Genomic DNA, 16341 nt, shown 5'->3' on the forward strand with positions numbered 1-16341 from the left:
ATATGAAATACTAAATATGACTGACGTAAAAAAAAGGTAAAGTTTATTAACAAGGTAAAAGGAAACAGACCTCTAAAATCTGAACATGACACTGGAAAGTAGTAATACAAGAAAGACTATAGGAGAAATGTAAAATTGTAGAAATCTGCATGAATCTAGAATAGAAAAAATCCCGCTTGTAAGAAATTTAAACAAATCTTTGGAGAACAAAAGCTTTACTGTATTTATGTCCAGACTTCACATCGCAAGCCATTACTAAGCAAAGAAGGACGAAAGTTTGAAATGATTTATAGGAGAGTTGTATAAACGAAAAATGCTTTAAGAAAGTATTGTGGAAAAAGGAGATGATTTGGATGGACGTGGATGACTCGATACTGCGAAAAATAACTTGGTTGAGCAATGAATGACCCAAGTCATAACTAGGCTCCCAGAGTTATTACCACCATTGGGAGAACAGAATAACCTCCTCCAAGCCAACCATCATGGGTTCCGTAAACATTCATCATATGAAACCCAACTCACACTCTTCTCACATGACATGCTGAAAGCTTTGTACCATGACAGTCAGGTAGGTGCAGTACTTCTTGATTTCCAAAAAGCATTTAACTTAGTATCACTCCTACGCTTACTGTCAAAGTTATTATCGTTTGGGGTATAAACTGAAATTTGTGACTGGACTGTGCAAAAAATGGTTCAAATGGCTCTGAGCACTATGGGACTCAACTGCTGTGGTCATTAGTCCTCTAGAACTTAGAACTACTTAAACCTAACCAACCTAAGGTCATCACACACATCCATACCCGAGGCAGGATTCGAACCTGCGACCGTAGCAGTCCCACGGTTCCGGAGTGCGCGCCTAGAACCGCGAGACCACCGCGGCCGGCGGACTGTGCACTTTTTAGTAGGGAGGATGCAGCTTGTTATCTTGGAGCAGATGTAGAAGTAACTTCGGTTGCGCCCAGGGAAGTGAGTTGGGACCTTTAGCGTTCATGTTGTACATTAATAACCTTGGAGACAATTTTACTAGTAAAATCGGGCTTTTTACAGATGATGCAAATATCTATAATGAAGAACTACCTGAAAGAAGCTGCATAAATATTCGATCAGATCTTAATAAGATATCAAAGTAGTGCAGAAATTGGCAACATGCTTTAAATATCCAGAAATATAAAATGTTCAAATGCCTGGGCGTAACACTTTGCAGGGATATTAAATGGAACGATCACATAGCCTCAGTTATGGGTGAAGCAGGTGGAACGTTTTGGTTCATTTGTAGAATAGTAGGGAAATTCTATCAGTCTGTAAAGGAGACTGCTTACGAATCATTCGTGCGACGCATTCTAGAATATTTCTCAAGTGTGCGAGACCCGTTCCAAAGAGAACTAAAACGGGATATTGAAGGTATTCAGAGAAAAGCAGCACAATTGGTCACAGGTCTGTTTAACCCGTGAGAGAGTGTCGCAGAGATACTGAAGAAACTGCATGGCAGACTCTTGAAGACGGACGGAAACTGTCCCGAGAATGTCTACTAACAAAGTTTCAAGAATCGGCTTTCCATTATGACTCAAGGAATATACTACAACCCCCTACGTATCGATCACAGAGGGATCATGAAGACAAAATTAGAATAAATGCAACACGAACTTCTTTAAGTCATCCGTCTTCTGACTGGTCTGATGCAGTCCGCCACGAATTGCACCCCTTTGCCAACCTTTCTATCTCAGGGAAGCACTTGCAATCTACGTCCTTAGTTATTTGATACACGTATTCCAACCTTGGTCTTCCCTCTAATACCAAGGATGTTATTCCCTGATATCTCAATATATGTCCTATGATCCTTTCCCTTCTTCTTGTCAGTGTTTTCCATATTTTCCTTTCCTCGCCGATTCTGCACAGAAGCTTCTTATTACTTACCTTCTCAAGCCACCTAATTTTCACCATTCTTGTGTAGCACTACATCTCAAATGCACCGATTCTCCTCCGTTCCGGTTTTCCCACAGTCCATCTCTCACTACGACACAATGTTGTGCTACAAACGTACATTCTCAGAAATTTCTTCCCCAAATTAAGGCCTATGAGCGAAAGTAGTAGACTTCTCTTGGCCAGGCTGCCTTTTTTGGCAGTGCTACTTTGCTTTTGGTGTACTCCTTGCTCCAACATTCATTGGTTATTTTGCTGCCTATATAGTAGAAATCCCTAACTTTACCTACTTCGTGGCCATCAATCTTAATGTTAAGTCTCTCGTTGTTCTGATTTCTGCTACTTCTCATTACTTTCGTCTTACCTCGATTTGTTCTCAGTCCGTATTCTGTACTCATTAGACTATTCATTACATTCAGCAGATCATGTAATTCTTCTTCTCTTTCACAGAAGATAGTAATATCATCAGTGAATCTCATCACTGATACCCTTTCACCTTGAATTTTAATTCCACTTCTGAACCTTTCTCTTGTATACATCATTGTTTCTTCGATGTAAAGACGAAAGACCCTTTTAATCCGAGCATTTCGTTCTCGGACTTCCATTCTTGTTATTCCCTCGTGGGTCTTGTACATGCTGTATATTACCCATATCTCAGTACCCGTCTCTCCCTATAGCTCAGAATTTCTTGCACCATTTGACATTGTCGAACGCTTTTTCCAGGTCGACATATCCTATGAACGTGACTTGATTTTTCTTTAGTCTTGCCTCCAACATCAACCGCAACATCTGGATCCTTTACCTAAAGCCAAACTGTTCGTCATCTAACACATCCTCAATTTTCTTTTCCATTCTTCTGTGTATTATTCTTGTCACAACTAGGATGCATGAGCTGTTAACGTAGTTGTGCAATAATTCTGGCACTTGTCATCTCTTGCAATCTTCGGAATTGTGTGGATAACATTTTTCCGAAAGTCAGATGGTATATCGCCAAACTTATACATTGTACTCGCCAACGTAAATAGTCGCTTTCTTGCCACTTCCCCCAAAGATTTTAGAATTCCTGATGGAATGTTATCTGTCCCTGGTGTCTTATTTGATCTTAGGTCTTCCAGAGCTCTTTTAAATTCTGATTCTAATAGTGGATCCCCTATCTCTTCTAAATCGACTCCTATTTCTTCTTCTGTCACATCAGACAAATCTTCCCCCCCCCCCCCCCCCCATAGAGGACTTCAATGTAACCTTTCCTCCTATCCGCTTTCTCTTCTGCATGTAACAGTGATATGCTGAGTCAGTCCTTCTGATAATAATTTCTTTTTAGATTTCTTTGCATTTTTCATGCAACCATATAGTTTTAGCTTCCCCGAACTTCCTTGTATTTCATTCCTCAGTTGCTTGTATTTCTGTTTTCCTGAATTTCGTTGAACATTTTTGTACTTTCTTCATTCATCGATCTGCTGAACTATTTTTTTTCTGTTACCAATTGTTTCTTAGCAGTTGACTTCTTTGCACCTATGTTCTTCTATCCAGCTTCCGTGATTGCTCTTTTTAGAGATGTCCATTCATTTTCAATTGTACTGCCTACTGAGCTATTTCTTACTGCAGTACCTTCAGCCCTAGAGATTTCAAGCGTATCTCTCCATTCCTTAGTACTTCCGTATCCCACTTCTTTGCGTATTGATTCTTCCTGGCTAACTTCTGCCTATTCTTCATCACTACTGCATTCCGATCTGAGTCTGTATCTGCTCCTGGGTGAGCCTTACAATGGACGCATTCTAACAATCAGTCTTCCCACTCTCCATACGTGAATGGAACGGGAAGAAACCCCAGTCACTAGTACAATGCACTTCACGGTGGTTTGCAGAGTATATATATATATATATATATATATATATATATATATATATATATATATAGATTTAGAAACCAACCAAGAGAAAAATTTTCTATGTTGTAAGCAGGCTATATCAGACAGGCGAAATAATCTCGGCCTTCGAGAAGAACGTTATAATTCAAATTTCAAATGATTCAAATGGCTCTGAGCACTATGGGACTTAACATCATCTCTCATCAGTCCCCTAGAATTTAGAACTACACAAACCTAACTAACCTAAGGACATCACACACATCCATGCCCGAGGTAGGATTCGAACCTGCGACCGTAGCAGACTGAAGCGCCCAATTTCAAATAAGGCACTTACTAACAGGCGAATTCCCTCACTCCATGCAACAGACAAGTTTCGCAAATCGCAGTTGCACAGCATTAAGTCAAATTCTCTACAGAAGAGTGGAGGAACCAGCAGAGGTCTATCTGGAGAACGAGCAGATCGGCTTCCGGACAAATGTGAAGCAATATTAACCTTACGGCGTCCCTTATAAGCTAGGTTAAATTTAAATAAACTCTATTTATACTATTTTTAGCTTTATAAAATAGATTTTGACAATGTTGATTGGCACACACTCTTTTAGATTCTAGACTTTATCAGGTATAAAACATCCGCTGCAAAGGTCATCTTCAACTCGGGCAGAAACCCAATTGCAGTTATAAGAGCCGTAGGATGTGAAATGGAGGCAATAGATGAAAAACAGCCGAGACAGGTCTGTAGGCTATCCCCAAAATTATTCTGGCCGAATATAGAAAAATTAGTTAACGAAACCAGGGAGATGATTGGGAAAGGAATTAAATCGATTGGAGAAGAAATAAAAAGACTAAAGAGATGGCAAATGACTTGGAATATCAGATTAAGGAAAAGGATAGTGTCTTGAAAGAGGTTATAAGATGATCATAATGAATATAAGCAAAATAAATCGCGACCTCAATAGAAAATGGGATATGAAATTCGGACTTGTAGCAGCGAGAACAACTTTCTGACAAAGAGAAAATTGTTAATGTCATTGTCAGGAAGTCTTCTCTGAAAATGTTTGTCTGGGGTACAGCCTTGTATGGCAGTGAAATGTGGACGATAAGCAATACAGATAAGCATAGAAGAGATGCCTCTGAAATGTATGGGGTTACCTGAAGAATGCTGCAGGTTAGATGGTTTTAATGTATAACTAATGGAAAGGTCATGGTATCGCAAAGGGACAATATAGCGTTTTGTGTTAAGTTCGACGTGGGCGATAAGCAGTACAGACAAGGGTAGCAGAGAAACGTATGAAATTTGTAGTGTTACATGAAGAGTGCTGAAGATCAGATGGATAGATCGGATAGCTAACGAGAAGGTTCTGAACCCAACAAGGGGGAAAAGAGCTCTAAGGCTCAAATTGATCAACAGATAGTTTGATAGGACGCGTCCTAAGGGACCAAAGATTAGTCAGTTTGTTAATGGAGGAAATTGGTAGGGGTAGAGGGAAGGATAAAAATTATAGAAGAGACCACGACACATACAGTAGGCAAATTCAAACCGATGAAACACAAGAAACCTGGCGTGGAGTGTTAAATCGCCATTATTCGGACTGATGATACAACTTCGTCTCTTTGCCACGATATCGTTCAAGCGTCTTGCCAACGTCTATAAAATTATGTTGTTTTTCTTATTATTATGACGAAAATATTAGCCTTTTACACGTAGCTCAAAACGTAAGAGTATTTTGCGCTGTAGTATCTGTAGACAGATGTCTGTTAGTAACCGAACAAACTCTTCGTTAATGATTCATGATTGTAGAGGATGAATGAAATCGAAATTTCCCGCAAACCACGTACTATATACTGCCCACAGCAGTAAGCACAGGCTTGGCATGCAAGTTGTAACCGAGACATGACAGAAAATGTTTAAGGGTAAAGGAGGAGGTTCAAAGATACTGTTCTTGTTTGATAATGATCTTAGATTACACCTACTCTGCAATTCACACTTTACCGAGCGAGGTGGCGCAGTGGTTAGCACACTGGACTCGCATTCGGGAGGACGACGGTTCAACCCCGTCTCCGGCCATCCTGATTTAGGTTTTCCTGATTTCCCTAAATCGTTTCAGGCAAATGCCGGGATGGTTCCTTTGAAAGGGAATGGCCGATTTCCTTCCCAATCCTTCCCTAACCCGAGCTTGCGCTCCGTCTCTAACGACCTCGTTGTCGACGAGACGTTAAACACTAACCAACACCAACACCAATTCACACTTAACTGGGTGGCAGAGTTTTCATTGAACATCTTTCGCACTATCTGTCTACCGTTCCTCTCTCGAACAGTGAACCTGAAAAACGAACAATCGAATCTTCTCGTGCGAGGCTGATCCCTCTTATTCCATTACAATCATTTCTACCGTATGTAAGGGCATCAACAAAATAATTTCGCATTCTGAGGGGAATATTAGAGATTAAAACTTCATGAAAAGATGGTGCAGCAGCGAAAAAGGCTTTTTTTTATAATGATTGCAACCCAAACTTGCGTGGCATATCCGTGACTCTCTCTCCCTATTCTTTGAACTTTTTCAAAGTCCATTCTCGCACAGCAATACTCTAGCAGAGGAGGAACAAGCGTAGTGTAGGCAGTCTGATGTATTTCTTACATCTTCTGAGTGTCCTGCCAATAAAACGTGGTGTTTGGTTCACTTTCCGCACAATATTATCTTTGAAATCGTTCCTATATAAGTTGTTACTCACGTGGATGACCTGACATTTTTATTATGTAGGGTCAATTGCCAGTTTTGGCCTCATACAGATATTTTGTCTAACTCATTTCTCAATAGCACTCCGTCTTCAGACGACAAGTGGGCCATCGGGACCATCCGACAGCCGTGTCATCCTCAACTGAGGATGTGGATAGCAGGAGCGTGTGGTCAGCACACCGCTCTCCCGGTTGTTACGATGGTTTTCTTTGACCCGAGCCGCTACTGTTCGGTCGAGTAGCTCCTCAATTGGCATCACGAGGCTGAGTGCACCTCGAAAAAAGGCAACAACGCATGGTGGCCCGGATGATCACCCATCCAAGTGCCGGCTACACCCGACAGCGCTTAACTTCGGTGATCTGACGGGAACCGGTGTATCCGCTGCGGCAAGGCAGTTGCCCCATTTCGCAATAGGTTCTGATCTACTTGCAGTGGATGCAGGGCTACGCCCCTGCATACTCGGCCACCACACATACGAATACGCTTCGCAGGCCACGTCCCGCCTCCGTATAAGCTCAGAGGATGTGTCAGTAGAAGAGTCGCTAAGTTGTTTATCATCAAGCCTTCTGCAGCCATCATAGCGTCTTTGCACCGCAAGCTGCGTTACTCACTACATGGCGAGCAGCTCGCGGTACACAATGCAGCAGCCGCTGACCCCTATTTTCGTCCGCTCTGTAAAGTGTCCATTTGACACCGCGCATACAGTCTTCCGTCTGACTCGTCCCGCGACATCCTGTTAGCACAACAGGTAGAGTCAGTCAAGTCGACTCAACGTCATCAATCGATTCCGCATTGTGACACAAATGAATGATGACCGGTGCCTTGAAGGAGCGAAGGGTGTAGCAGATCGCCTTTCGGCGTCCCCTCTGATCCCCCACTTCCGACGACTACCGAAACGGACATCATTCAGGATTCGTTCGCAGCGCCACTCCGGACCCAGAAGACATGCAGTCCACAGAACTACGCACCGATTGGTGGCAGAAGTTCACGTTACAGAAGAAGGCGAAGCAGACGCCTGCTCCCGACACTGACGGTTTCATCAAACCGCGAAGACCTAGGTGCAGAATTCAGATATCCATGTCGCTGCTAGCCGACGTCTCCAGTGCTTTCGCTCGATCTTTACCGCAGGCTGGGATTGCGCCCAAGAGGGATCCTTCTCTTCCGTCGGTTGTACTACAATTCAAGGAACCTTAGAGTCAACTCCAACATCTCAGAAGCTGTAGAGGTGGGGGGCAGGGAGCTTACAAGATCACGCTCCGATCGGCTGATGACTACGGCCGAGTCACGCAGGAGACGTCTGATAGGCAGATCCCTTTCTATAAGCACGTCTCCAATCCCCACCGCGTCCTGAAGCATGGAGAATGAAGACATCCAAGAAGACCTTCTTGACGTGGGGTTCCACGTGCGCACTGTCGTGAAGATGAAGCAGCCTCGATCACGCGAGATATGTGCTTTTCCTGATCATCGTCACAAACACTGAAAAACAGGAAACTTTACCAGCTCACACGCCTTGCTGAAGGCTTGGTACAGACGGAAGATTTACGAGCCAAGCGAGCAACAGTCCAATTGTTCCGCTGTCAAGGCCTCAGCCACTTTACCTGGCACTGCTCGATACTGGAGGAATATGTGAAAAGTGCCGGAAATGACACCAGACGAGACTATCCTCTCTAAAAAGACCCCACCATGCGCCCTCCGTGGCGGCAGCTGCTTTGCAAGCTACAGATACTGCGAGGTTTGGAAACGCTCCATTTCCCGCCACCGTGGACAACCATCTGTTCCATAACGAACGAAGAAATCAGCCAAGGCTCGTCTTGGCTTCACATTCGCTCATGCAGCTTCAGGGACGTTGACATCATGCTCGCCCCATCTGAGACCACTACTCATGATGTATCGGCAACACCTACTTCGTACTGCCACTGCTACAGTACGGTAAGAGGCGCCTTAAGAATTACCGTATTCCGATATTCCTCCCTTCAACTCGACGCAAGACTAGAGAGTAAAAGAAGAGAGCACACATGAAGCTTGATACCAGAGCTGTCGCACAGAGGTGGTCCCTGCTCCTTGTAGCAGCGCCGTCGTTGCAGCAGCTGCCTCCCTGCCTGACTTGAGCGTTCTCATCACGCAGCTCTGTGCACTCGTGAACGGTGTAGCTGAGCTGATCGAGTTGTTCTCTCAGCAACTCCTCGCTGCACCCAATAGTGTCGTGCTGGCAGTTACCAGTGGCAAACCTTCACAGTCTTATAATGGATAGCGCTAAAGGATTGGCAGTCACCACGTGGACCTTAAATGGCGGCCAGACACAAGCTGGCGAACTACGCCAATTCTTCGACGATGAAGCCACCGACGTCTACTTGATAAGCGAAACCCACCTTAAGCCAGGAATCGACTTCAAAGTACCAAAATTCTCTTGTTTCTAAACAGATAGGCTGACGGCAGATGGTGGTACCCCTGTTTATGTCTGCAACAGAATTTGCCATAACCAATTACAGCTACAGCAGCTGGCCAAGCTAGAGGCCACGTCGTGCGTTCATCAATGGGCTCCATCACATTCATTGCAGTCTACAAGCCGCTATCTCGCGCCCTGGATCCGACGGACCTGACACCTTGCTCAGTCTAACTAGAAAAAATCTTCATTTCCGGCTACTTCAATTCAGAACACGTCATCTGGGATTCCAGAATCACTACTACCGACGGCAGTCACTTCATGCAAGCATCAGAACCTCATGAAGCCATCGTAATCGTATCTTATGATCCGATCATCTTTCCCACCAGACGCCATTGACACCTCAGTCGTTAAGAACATCTCGCAACAGATCACAGCCTCTATGTGGAATGCTGTCTCCTGTGACCATGTTCCTGTTGTCTACAACATAGATCTGGATCCACTGCAGCTGTCACGAGCATTATTTTGATCTTGGGAGTCCATTGGAACCACTTTCGCGACGCCATGACGAAAACACTTGCCACCTCTCCTACTCCATCAGAAACGGACATCACTGAAGCTCTCCTACACTTCACCAGCGCCACGTTCACGGCAGTCTGAGAAGCTGCGCCACCCTTACCATGCGTAAGTCGTGACAACTCACGCCAGATGCCGTTGGACATTCTGTCGCAAATCACTGGGAATAACTTTGTGTACCGGGAATGACAGCGTACGCGACTTCCTGCCAATAAGAGGCTGGTGAATCGTCTCCAACAGGGCATCAAGGTGCCTACTGGAACACGCCAAAATTGAGAGTGTGTAATCTACACACTCCAGCCGACGACGTTTCAGGCTCGTGAACGACCAAATACTTCTTCCGCCGCATCCAGCGCGTCTTTCCGCTCGACGATGGAAATCGGACTGTTTGTAAACGTAACGCAAAAGCTGATGTTCTCGAGGACACTAGTAGAGGATCCAATGAATGCTAGCTGCGTTGCGCTGATGGCAGGCTGACTTCCACACTACCTTGAGAGGTAAATGGCACATCAGATGACCAAGTTTCACTGATCCTGAGTAGTTCCACACCAGGGAAGCGACTGGCCCTGACGAAACAACCAACGCCATCTTGAGGTGGATGCTTCCTGAAGCTACCACTGCTTGCTTCCGATTTTCAAGCGATCTCTTCCCACTGACGTGGAGACAAGTCGAGATAGTGGCCATCGCGAAGACGGGGAGGATGTTCGTTTCGCACAGTCTTCGCCGGGGATCAGTAAGGTTTTCGAGCGAGTCAACCTCAAGCGACTACAAGGCCGTTGCCACAGAAGGTCTTTTACCTGAGGAGCAGTTCTGGTTCCACCAAGTCCACTTGCAGGAACATTAACTTCTGCAGCTTGTTGAAGAGGCCTTCGGTGCGATGGAATGCCCTGAGTACTTCAGTGCGGTGTTCCTGAATGTCTCGCGAGCGTCTGACAGCGTCTCACACACCAGCTTCCCATTCAGATTACTCGAGTAGCGGGTGCCGGCATCGTATGTTTGCCTCATATGCTCATACCTACACTGAAGGACCTTCCATGGAGAGCAGAGTCTGGACTGAGTACAGTTCGTCGCATCCGAGCACGTGTGCCACAGGGCTCGGTTTCAGGACCGCTCGTGTGCACACTTTATACACCGGACAAGCCGAAGATTGACCGCGCCCAGCTAGCTCTCTGCGCTGACAGTAGCCGCTGTACAGCAGGAGCGTGAACACCGACACCCTCCGACGTCGACTGCAACTCGCTACTAACACTCTCACCGAGTGGGCCCTAAAGTGGCGCCTCGAGTTCAACGGCGCGAAAACACAATTCCTGATGGTCACACTCCGTGCCATTCCAGAAAATCTGCTACCTCTCAAAGTCGGCGGCAGTCCTATCCCCTGGAGGCCGACGGCGCGCTATTTCGGCGTCATTCTGGATCGTCAGCCTCGCGCTAGGAAATCCAGGTAGTGACATGCGAGCACTGAATTCGCTTTTGCAAGCTCTACCCCTGCTAAATCCGACTTCCACTCTTCCTCGACGTCTCGATGTCCCCTGTATAAGGCGCTGCCCTGCCCTACCCTTGAGTACGCCGCCGCCGACCGGGGGAAGACTTTCCATTCAGACCACTCCACGATATCGCGCAAGTCCCACCCCTGCAAGACTGTTTCCGAACGATTTCACATACCTTTTATTCGAAGACACGGCAATCCAGAAACATGACGATACGGACACTGGATCGAAAGATGCAGTGTAGCGTTACAACAAAGGGTCACATCTCATCGTCGTGCAAGCAGCCTATATAGACGAAATCAAACAGCTGGAAACAACAGAAGATAATCAAAATCAGAATACCACGTTCTTCACTGGCATGGGAGCGAAAACGCTTCCTGCTGCGAACTCCATCACCTTCGGAGGACTTCACTGAAGATCTAGCAGCGGCGAATCGAGGACCAGTTGCGGACCAAGCTCCGACCGACCAACAGCCGCTACAAATCTCCGACACGAACCAAACGCCTGCCACTGCCCTCCAAGGTGTCATATCGCCCTCGCCGTGAGGTACCTGCATGTGACAGCACAAGAGATCATCGCCTCATGGGAAAGTGTCGTTGCTTATCCTACGTGCTCCTCAGAACACCGATGTTTATGGATTTCGTCCTAGTGTGCACCTGTTAGGCACTGTCGAGGATAGACGTTTCTGTTATCAGGTTGTGTGGTCATTGAGACTCATAAGCTGTATGTAGTTTTACTCATGTTAATACTTGTTATTGCAAAGTATTTGAACCGTGATTTATTTTCAAAGAGTATTCTTAAGAATTTATTTTATTTACTAACGATTCATCAAAAACATTAACACATTTACTCACACTATGTAAGCGTGGAAGTAGTTGCCAGGGAGTAACTGATGAAATCATAACCAAATTCCTTTTAACAATTGGAGATTTTTTTCACTTTAATAGTGCCTAAAAGCATTTTTTTAAAAGAAACGGATTTAAAACTATCATCAGAAAGCACCCTCAAAGTTACAATTTATTCAGAGACAGAAAGAAACAAGTTTTGACAATATGAGCTTTCGTGCAGAGAACCTTGACGCTCCCTTTCCACACGGCCGTAGTTACGACGGCTCACAACAGCCTCTGAAAGACTATACTGGTGCAAATCTGCAACACACTAGATAACTTTAAACTAAGAGTTTTAACACTTTACACAAGGACACAAACTATGCACTCCCCTTAGGAGGGATGGAAATGGTACAAAACACTAACAATTAAAATATTAACCTCGCTACCGAAGGTGCAACTTGATTTTAACTTCTAAGGAAAGTCTTACGGTGAAAGGGTGGCAACTTTATGTACTAAAATGATCATTTAAATAAAATCCCATGAAATGCAATTTTATATAAAATTCCACAAGGTTGGCCAAACAATACTTAAGATGCTCTATAGTACACAGATACCACCTCTCAAGATCATAGGCAATAATATTAAAGTTTCCAAAGATCAAAACATATTTCAGGTATTAGGCCGCTATACTCCCAGCAATAAATTCGTTAACACACCAAATCCGACAAACATGACAGAGGCAGCTACTAACGTACGGTAGATTGATAGGGAGATTACCGAACAACCCGAACCGCAGGTTGCTCTAACCCGCCCCTACTCCACAAGGGAAAAATGGATCACCCAATTTATAAACAACCATTTTCCTGCGGGTGGGCAAACAGAGAAGAATGGTGAGACGACCCCAAAGCAAAACGGCTGCTGACCTCACCAAGAAAACAAGTAGAATTTAACAAGAGTAAATCAAACAACCTATCACGAATCACTTAACTTTTAATAAACTGCGATTTCTGGAGAAGACCTGGCGCAGCACCCCCAAATCGCTCTCCCGAACCGTCCGCTGCCAGCCGCTTCAACGGGCGCAGGAAGGCACGCCGATCTCCCGTCTCACGGCGTCGCAGCTCGCACCGGCCAGACTGATGTCGTGTGTTGACTCCTGTTGCTCTCGTGTCGACCGCGAAGTCACTACCCCTCGCTATACGCCGCGGCCCACTGGACTACGTTGCGACCTCACATGCGCCGACGCTCAAGACATACAAGTCATCTTGTGTCTCAGTGCGCGACCAACCAACCGATCGATCCAATCGCCAATGACCATTGCCTGAGCAGACTCGAGCAGACTGGCAGCCTAACGCGCAGACTCAAATGCAGGAGCTAAGCCCCGACCGGGTGACCACTCGCTGAGTTCTCTTACTGGCGGAGTGGAAAGACTCTCATTTTGCCGGCTTTAAAGGTTGATCCGAACGACAGACATACTAGCACTCCTAACGACAGAGAGACACTAACTGCCTAACAAATGCGGACGAGACACAGACTAGCAATTTGAGGACGAGAGACTGACCGACTGGCGAGCTCATAGCGCCCCTTAAATGCACGTGAGCAGGCAATCTTTCCCTTTTCCCACCAGAGGGAGACACCAAAGCTGCGATTGCCACAGCGGTGCCACCGCCAGAAACGGAGGGCGACTGCTTCACACTACGCGCTGTGGCGCACTCTTCAAAGCAGCAATTTTTTCCACGGCTCAGTACGTTTGTCACTACTGCCAGTTGAGCCGTGGCGACTGGCACTAGTTATGCTCCACTTGCATTGCTGATACGGACACACGTCTGGTCTTATCTCTGACTGTTCCGCCTTTGATTTTCCGGCTTGACGTGTGGCGGGGGTATCTCTCCGGTCGGCAGCATGTCTTGAGGGCAGGCCCTCGTCTCGATCCGCTGTGCCTGGGGCTCGCCGTCCTCGCCGTCTTTGCCCTTTTGTCGCGCGCCGGGTGTAGGGTGCTCATTAGTCGACGCCTTTGCGTGCGAAACGGTGGCGGGTCCGTCATCTCATGCTGGACATCTTCTCATCGCCTAACTGGAAGCATGAAGTTACATGTGATTCATATTCTGCTGTTAACCTCTGAAGATTTGTGAAAATTGTGGTGGCATGTTGTATCTACTGGAGATCAGTTAAGGATGGTTTTGAATAAGAGAGTGTTATACGGAACTTACTAGGTCTAAGGCCTCGAAGTGTTGTTTCCGCGGAGCGGAGTCTAATTATTTCGGCAAATGCAAAAGGGAACATAATTTTACTGCTTGTTTTAAAGGTTCCTTGCACTGTTAATTTGATTTAGTATGTTAATTAGTGTGCTCTTCGCCCACTTTTGGTTTTAGACTTTCTTTTAATATGAAGGGCAGAGTTTTTGTTAAGTAAGTGTAATTTTAATTGTTCTTTTATTCAGTAAATATTTCAGTTGGGTTTTCAGTTATATTACAGATAGTCACGTAGTTGGTAAGCCTTGCATGGTTTTGAAAAAGGTGAATCACAAGTTGAATTTGTCTGCCGCGTGTATTATTTGCTGTTGCAGAAATGGTCTGGTATGTGGGGCAGATGGGGTTTGTCGCCCTGGCGGGCAGCTGAGATCGTGTGTGTGTTGGGCGTGTTTTCTGCTCTGGCTTGCAGCCTGATCATCTTTGAAATTGCTTGGCGGTTGCTCTCTACTCGTTTGTTCCGAGTACCACCGTGTATAGGCCGCTCTTCCATCCTTTAGTTAAATATCCGGCATGTCCGCCGGTACAGACGAGAGCTTTTCATAAATAACTCAAGGTGAATCATTAGTGTTGTGGAAATTTTGGTTACGTAAGCAATGAGCTGAATAGTGTGCTTATGGTGGTGATGTCTGTGACCCTTTTGCAATCAGATCTAATTATTATCTTTAAAATACTGTTTTTTATATTAATTCATGATCTAATCACGTAGTTTTTCTAAGTTAGGTGAAGGACAAGCGTCCAAAATTTAAAGACTTGGTAGTTCCATTTACATCTTTTTTTTTAAAAAAAAAAAAGAATAAAAAAGGCAGACGGTTAAAGTCAGTTGTATATTTTCTTAAAAGGACAAAGGTCCGAATTAAATTTTTATATTTTTATTCTCATTCTGTAATTCGGTAATAATGAAATTTGTTCTTTAGCTGAAATTAAAATTATGTACCAACCATAAGTTTGTCCATCATCAAAGATCCCTAACTTCCTATCTCCTTTGAGTAGCTGTGGTTAAATTGCAATTTTGGTTTCTGTAGCACCTAAGTTGAGCAGTAACACAGCTCACCAGTTACACCGCTCGGTAATGGATATTAAACGTCTGAAACTTTAATAGACAGTAAAACACAGCATTATCCGCAAGATAGCTGTTCAGATTGTCTCCTAAATCATTTATGCAGATTATAAAACGCAAGCTGCCTATAACATTTCATTGTGGAACGCCAGATTCACTTCTGCTTTACTCGATGGCTTTCCATCTATTACAACGATCTGTGACGTTTCTGCCGTTGAGATATCCTGATGATAGCACTCATTGCTTCATGAGGATAAACAGTTGTGTTGCACAAGAATGATATTTTCTGGATCCGTTCTATTTGCCAGTAGATCATTTCCTTCGAGGTAATTTATAATGTTCAGGCACCGTGTACGTTCCAATATCCTACTGCAAATCGAGGTCAGTGATATGGATTACTTCTATTACTCCTGTTTCCTGTGTTAAGTGCTCATGTGACGTGCAATTTTCCAGTCTTTATGCACATATCTTTCGTCCAGCGAGCGATAATGTATTATGACTAAGTATGGAGCTATTATATCAGTTTACTCTGTAAGGAATTTACAGAAGACCCTCGATTATCCGGCCTTCGATTAATCGACTCATCAGGTTATCCAAGTATGTGTCCAACCATGCGTATGCACTTCGCGCCGAACAGAGGGTTGTGATCCTATTGAAGCAATGAAACAGCTCAACATAAAAGATGCCATTTACATAGGTGATCAAGCTTAGGAAGAACTCAAGGATAGCACTCTACAAAAAACATGGAAGAAGGTTTGTTGTAGCCTAAACCAAAAGCAATAACTTCCAGTAACTAATGAATCAGATACTGCAGATTTAGTCACTGATTTTCAAACTCTTTAGAATGGTAGCCAGCCTACTGATGTAGAGGAATGGCTATCGAAACCAATTGAAGACAGTCAGATCATCTATCTTGTTTTGCAACTGTAACTTATAATGTTGAGAAAGAGAAATCAGATGATGAAGAAAAATAAGAAGACGAGAAAATCAGCCACTTCTCAGCAATGGATGCATTCGAGACTGCCCTCAAATATTTGGAACAGCCAGCCAAACGCTACAGCTGTGGACATATTTTGGCCAAACCAATGGCGTGATGTAGCCACAAAGTCATTTACGAAACAAACAAAAACGCTTTATACACTATTTAAAATAGATTTTCACTGTCTAAAAATTACTGTTTTCCTTCCTCTTTATTAGAATCGTAATTCTTTTACCTAATATTGATTTAGCACATCGT

At 44.6% G+C, this 16341-nt stretch overlaps 1 protein-coding gene and 1 pseudogene across 1 annotated transcript in view; one reads left to right on the top strand and one right to left on the bottom strand.

Annotated features, from left to right (window-relative positions):
* The window catches only part of LOC126273193 (uncharacterized), a 493173-nt gene that overhangs the window by 367561 nt on the left and 109271 nt on the right, over positions 1 to 16341 (top strand). The gene's annotated exons all lie outside the window — the stretch shown is intronic.
* Positions 6805 to 6922, bottom strand: LOC126274598 (5S ribosomal RNA; annotated as a pseudogene).

This window comes from Schistocerca gregaria, chromosome 5, assembly GCF_023897955.1.
Source record: "Schistocerca gregaria isolate iqSchGreg1 chromosome 5, iqSchGreg1.2, whole genome shotgun sequence".
Taxonomy (NCBI): Eukaryota; Metazoa; Arthropoda; class Insecta; order Orthoptera; family Acrididae; genus Schistocerca; species Schistocerca gregaria.